The sequence below is a fragment of the Lampris incognitus genome, chromosome 15 (assembly GCF_029633865.1).
Source record: "Lampris incognitus isolate fLamInc1 chromosome 15, fLamInc1.hap2, whole genome shotgun sequence".
In the NCBI taxonomy this organism is placed as follows: domain Eukaryota; kingdom Metazoa; phylum Chordata; class Actinopteri; order Lampriformes; family Lampridae; genus Lampris; species Lampris incognitus.
Window position 1 is genome coordinate 18,920,095 of NC_079225.1, and position 6,600 is coordinate 18,926,694.

The 6,600-nt window shown below is 45.0% G+C and overlaps 3 non-coding genes across 3 annotated transcripts; all 3 read left to right on the forward strand.

Annotated features, from left to right (window-relative positions):
- Positions 1–5,357: 5,357 nt before the first annotated feature.
- LOC130125620 (5S ribosomal RNA) lies at positions 5,358–5,476 on the forward strand. The gene has a single exon (XR_008811492.1). It is a non-coding gene; the product is annotated as a 5S ribosomal RNA (ribosomal RNA).
- A 610-nt stretch (positions 5,477–6,086) lies between these two features.
- Positions 6,087–6,205, forward strand: LOC130125607 (5S ribosomal RNA). Its single transcript, XR_008811480.1, has one exon. It is a non-coding gene; the product is annotated as a 5S ribosomal RNA (ribosomal RNA).
- A 276-nt stretch (positions 6,206–6,481) lies between these two features.
- Positions 6,482–6,600, forward strand: LOC130125681 (5S ribosomal RNA). Its single transcript, XR_008811530.1, has one exon. It is a non-coding gene; the product is annotated as a 5S ribosomal RNA (ribosomal RNA).

Here is a 6,600-nt window from a genome sequence, read left to right on the forward strand (position 1 = left end):
TCAATCTAAAGTTTGCAGGCTGTGCCTCCAGCCCGGACACATCCTACGGGAGTGCCCGGAGTTCAAGTGCTTCAAGTGCGGGGAGATCGGACACTACGCACGAGAATGCGCAGCCATGCCTGGAGCAGATCCCAAAGAGGAGACAGAGAGAGACACCGGCGAGGGAGTGGAGGACGGGGCAGAAGAGACGGAGACAGGAAATCATCCTGATGGCATTGCGACTGATGGCGAAGCAGAGGGGCCCCAGTCAGCTGCACGCCATGAGATGGAGGAGGAGAGCGAGGTCGAGGAGGAAGAGGAGGAGGAGGAGAAAAGAGGAAGCGGCGGTTTGACTGCGGCCTCTGAGAGGGTGGGGAGGATGCCGACGAGCGTCTCCACTCTGGCGCACGGGTCGCTGAGGGGTCAGGCTGTAACAACATCAGGGGACAGGAGCCGCAGCAACCAGAGGGAGGGCAGTTCGGCCAGCCTTGCGTCCTTGCCTTGCGGGCAGCCGGGGCAGAGAGGGCCTCTACACGGGCAGGGGAGTGAGAGACGACAGCCGAACCCTAAGGCTTCGGAATGGGATGGAGTTAGTAAGGGGAGGGAAGAGGGAACAAGCAGAAAGGGCAAGACTAAGAGGGGTAAATAATAATGGACTGAAAAGGGTGTGCATCATGTTTTTTGTTTGGGGATTATTTTTCTCTGTCTTTCCCACTCACCATGGTCAAAATAGCATCATTCAACGTACGTGGACTACGTGACATGGACAAGTTCACTAAAGTCGTAAAAATGTGTGATGCAGAAATAATCTGTCTCCAAGAAACCCACTGGGACACTGACTGTGAAACTCAGTGCAAGAAAAGGTGGCCTGGATCCTACTTTTCAAGCCATGGGACTCAGCGGGCACGAGGAGTAAGCATCATGGTGAGTAGCCACATTGAGGCTGATGCCACTCTAATAGACAAAGACATTGGGGGGAGGTGGGTTAAAGTGGGCTTTGTTTTTGAAGACACTGTCTACAAATTACTGAACATTTATGCGCCCAACCACGAGGGGGACAGGTCTTCTTTCTTTCGAGAATTGAATATCATAGCTAAAGACTGTGACATCATAGTTGGGGATTTCAATGTCAAGATGAGCAGGCTTGACATTAGCGATAACGGTAGCTATAAACACGACTGTTCTAGAGCGGCCCTGAATCTGTTTATGGCCAAGAATAATTTCTGTGATTTATGGAGAACCAGAAATCCCATAACACGAGAGTACTCGAGAGTACAGCCACAAATGGACACTGTACGGCAAAGTCGGATTGATTTTTGTTTAGTCAAGAAACCGCAGATCGACCTTTTCGATACTGTGCGCTATTGTTTAAATTTCATTAGTGATCATGCCATCCTGCGTGTGGGAATGGGGGGTAAAAGGAGGGGGAGGGGGGGAGGCGTGTGGCACCTTAATGCTAGCCTGCTGAACAGAAGGGATTATGTTGAATGCATCTCTAAAGTGATCTCATTTGAATGTTCACAGCCTGAGTTTGGGGAAAATATCATAGAGGGGTGGGAGAAATTAAAAGTGAGAATTAAACAAAAAAGTATTCAGTTTGCGAAAAGATTGAACTTTAAAACTAGAGAAAAAGAAAGATCATTAAGAAATACAATTGCTAAATTAAATGCACAACCGGTTGTCAATGTTGAAAGGCTTGTGAATATTCAAAATGAAATAAATGAAATTGAAAGGATAAAATGTGAAGGTGCTATAGTGAGGAGCCGTGCTCAATATGCAGTAGAAGGGGAGAAAAGTACAGCTTTTTTCCTCAACTTGGAAAAAAGGAAACAAAATCAGTGTTATTTGCAAGAAATCAAAAATAAAGAAGGTAAAGTAGTGACCAATTTCGTAGACATTCTGGAAACAGTACAAACTTTTTATAGTGACTTGTTTAAAACTGAGAGTTCAGACATACAAGCTACAAATGACATATTGGAAGAGATGACTGCTAAATTAAATGATGAGGATAAATCAGCGTGTGAACAGGAAATAACTGAGGAAGATATAGAGTGTGCAATAAATCAAATGATGTCAAATAAAAGCCCAGGTAGTGATGGGTTGACGGCAAACTTCTATAAAGCTTTCTGCAACACGCTCAAACCAACACTACTGAAATTGTATAAAACAATGGAAAAAGAACAGAAGGTACCGGAGTCAATGACTCTAGGCTTGATCACTTTAATTTTTAAGAAAGGGGAGAAGAATAAACTAACAAATTATAGGCCCATTACTCTGTTGAACAATGACTACAAAATACTAATGAAAATATTGGCAAACAGAGTCAAACAAATATTACATACAATAATAGAAGCCACCCAGGCTTATAGTGTGCCAGGGAGAGAAGTCACTGACACAGTACGCACCATAAGAGATGTGGTGGAGTATTTAAAAGAGACAGATCAAGCAGGTGTCCTTCTGGCCATTGACTTCAATAAAGCCTTTGACCGAGTAGAGCATCAATTTATGTTTAATGTACTGGAGAAGGTAGGTTTTGGAGACAGATTTCTAACTTGGGTAAAATTATTATATAGCAAAGCTACAGGTAAGGTCAAATGCAACGGTGCAACCACTGATGCGTTTCCTCTGGAAAGGTCGGTCAGACAAGGCTGTCCACTATCCTCAATCCTGTACACAATAATAGCAGAGCCACTAGGAATTCTATTAAAACAAGACAAGGGTATTAGAGGTATTGAGTTACCAGGGGGAGGATCCTGTGTCGTCCAGCAATTTGCTGATGACACCACCCTAACAGTAAAGGACATGGCAAGCATAGAGAGAGCAATGGCAGTAATAAACATGTACGGTCGAGCCTCTGGCTCCCGCATAAATGTAGGTAAGTCAGAAATCATGTTCATTAACATGGCTGAGCCTCAGCAGGAGACCACACCTTTTAAAATACAAAGCAAGCATATAAAAATTCTAGGTACCTACATCGGTAAAGATGTAGTGGCAGCTCGTGATCTGTCATGGACGGAAATTATTAGTAAAATAGAAAAATGTCTAAATTATTGGAAACTGAGAGACCTAAAACTCAAAGGTAGAGTAGTGGTTCTAAACAACTTAATATTGTCAAAACTAAACTATACATTAGCAGTTATAGAACTGCCCTTATGGGTATTAAACAGAATAAATGAAATTATAACCAATTTTTTGTGGAGGGCAAAAGTAAGTAAAATAGCACGAAAAACATTAATAAGTAAGTACAGAGAGGGAGGACTTCAATTAGTAGATATAGAAAGCAAAAAAAGGGCGTTCAGGATCAAAACTGTGCAAAAATATCTGTGTGACTCCACAGCCCACGGCTGGAAAAGCCTGATGGCTTACTTCATAAACAAGGTATTTCACATAGGCGATTTTGTGCTGCTGATGCAACTAAAGCGACCGATGATGGCGGGGCTTCCAGGTTTCTATAGAGAAGTCCTGTCCGCTCACGCGGAATTTCTAAAGCATATAGACTATGCATGTGACTCGGTAAACGTCATCAGAGAAATGCCAATCTTTCTAAATAAGAAAATTCAAAAGACAGGTAAGCTTCTATGTAATAATGACATGTTAACAGCAGGTTTGGTCCAGTTGAAGGACGTCATGTATGAACTGATGCCGGGTTTTCTCCCCCCCCAAGCCATATATGACAGTATAAAGGAGATAAACTATGAGGCCAAAATTACGGAGACAACAAGCTATTATAACGACTTAAAGGAAAGCATCCCAAAAGAATGGCGGACAACCATAGAGCGGAGAGTGGTACAGAACAGAGAGGGGGAGCTCCCAGCCATGTTGGTGGAGCAAGGAGGAGAGTGGAGGAGTATACACAGATTGACAAGCAAACAGATCTATGGAAAGTTTCTGGCACAGGCGTCGCAACGTCCGACCTCTCTGCCGTTCTGGGGCAAAGTTATGCCCAATTTGAATGTGGGACAAATCTGGGGACAATGGAGGGTGAGAGGGAACAGCATTGAGGCAGAAGACAACGACTACAAAATCCGACACAACAAAGTGTTCACTAACGTTATTCTGCACCAATTTGACAAGGGGGTCGGCAGGGAGTGCGACGTCTGTGGCCTGCTGCCTGAAACACTATTGCACATGTACCGCCACTGCTCGGAGCTGGCGAGCTTCTTTGAAACCCTGAAAAAGTGCTTAGTCAACAAACTGGGATTAATTTGGGACAGCGGGGATTCGTGGGATGTATTCTTTGTGTTTGGAGTGTGGGAGAAGAGCAGGGTGAAGAACGCAGCGCTGTGCAAATTCCTCTTAAGTCACGCCCGGTGGGCCGTCAAATCACGTCGGAACATTGCGCACTTTGAACGCAGAATCATCCCGGTTTGGGACATTTTCAAAAACATGGTCAAAAAACAAACACATTACAGACTGACGCACGGCGATGCGGACTTCACCCGGCTCTTCATCAGAGACAGCCATCTCCTCTCCCTCAACAGGAGGGGGGAGATTGTGTGGAACTGGTGAGGGAGGGAGGGAGGGAGGGAGGGAGGGAGGGAGGGGAGGGAAAAAGTCTGAAATGATGTGAACGGAAAATGATGATTATTGGAAGTGTAAATATAAACAAAGTTAAAGACGCGTTACGGTTTTCTTTTAACTTTCTCTGTTATGTTTTATTGAAGTTAAGGGGAGGATGGGATCATTCTGTTTAATGTGGAATGTGTGTCATTTAAAATCTCAAAGTGGTGTTTTAATGTCACTTTCTTTTAAAAACACAGTCTAAGGTTTGTTCAAAAGGGCTGATTTGTTTCATTTTCTGTTCTGATTCCAAAGCGCTGATTTAAGTTGATGATTTGGAAAGCATGGCTTTATTTTATGTATAAAGAGAGACGGATACTATCTTGTGTAAGCGAAACAAAGTGTAAAACAAATGTAACAATGTGGAATTGATGGACAATACATGCAATCAAAAATGTATTTTTGTTCCCAAAAATATATTTTCATAATAAAAGACAAAAAAAAATAACGCCCGATCTCGTCCGATCTCGGAAGCCAAGCAGGGCCGGGCCTGGTTAGTACTTGGATGGGAGACCGCCTGGGAATACCAGGTGCTGTAAGCCTTTTATCCCCCCGCCCCAACTATAATCCACAAAGCAAACGTATAGGAAAAACCAGACATACATTTTGGTCAAAGATCACTACAAGCTACTCAATGGCCACCTCTTATGTTTTAGTCTTATTCTTAAACTTAACACTTGACTCTTTCCACAGCAAACGCAATAAGATGTCACGTAGCTGGTCATAAACGCAGAAACTGGTGAAATAAGCTGATCGCAGAAAGAAGAAGCGCGGAGGCCGAATTATATATAAAAGAGCGGCACGGTGCCGGCTCAACGGCTTACGGCCATACCACTCCGATAACGCCCGATCTCGTCCGATCTCGGAAGCCAAGCAGGGTCGGGCCTGGTTAGTACTTGGATGGGAGACCGCCTGGGAATACCAGGTGCTGTAAGCCTTTTATCCCCCCGCCCCAACTATAATCCACAAAGCAAACGTATAGGAAAAACCAGACATACATTTTGGTCAAAGATCACTACAAGCTACTCAATGGCCACCTCTTATGTTTTAGTCTTATTCTGTCACAGTCTCTCGCCCTTGACATCAAAGCGATCGCCCTTGACACCTGCTGACCCCCCCCCCTTCACCGCGGTACACCAGTTGGCCATCAAAGGAATCGCCGCTCTCCGTTGACATCAAAGCGATCGCCATCACCCTTAAAAAGCCTCCACTGTGAACCAGTCTGCGCTGGAACGTCGCCTTTCATGGACTTCTGCCTGCCCGCCTGCCTACCAGCCACTGAGCGAACTCCTGCTCTACCCCTGAGATCGGTTACTTCCATAAAGACTTGATTTCTTCCCTTACCTGGTTGTCCCGTCTGCTTTTGGGTTCTTTCCTGACACGTGACATATTCTTACACTTAACACTTGACTCTTTCCACAGCAAACGCAATAAGATGTCACGTAGCTGGTCATAAACGCAGAAACTGGTGAAATAAGCTGATAGCAGAAAGAAGAAGCGCGGAGGCCGAATTATATATAAAAGAGCGGCACGGTGCCGGCTCAACGGCTTACGGCCATACCACTCTGATAACGCCCGATCTCGTCCGATCTCGGAAGCTAAGCAGGGTCGGGCCTGGTTAGTACTTGGATGGGAGACCGCCTGGGAATACCAGGTGCTGTAAGCCTTTTATCCCCCCGCCCCAACTATAATCCACAAAGCAAACGTATAGGAAAAACCAGACATACATTTTGGTCAAAGATCACTACAAGCTACTCAATGGCCACCTCTTATGTTTTAGTCTTATTCTTAAACTTAACACTTGACTCTTTCCACAGCAAACGCAATAAGATGTCACGTAGCTGGTCATAAACGCAGAAACTGGTGAAATAAGCTGATAGCAGAAAGAAGAAGCGCGGAGGCCGAATTATATATAAAAGAGCGGCACGGTGCCGGCTCAATGGCTTACGGCCATACCACTCTGATAACGCCCGATCTCGTCCGATCTCGGAAGCCAAGCAGGGTCGGGCCTGGTTAGTACTTGGATGGGAGACCGCCTGGGAATACCAGGTGCTGTAAGCC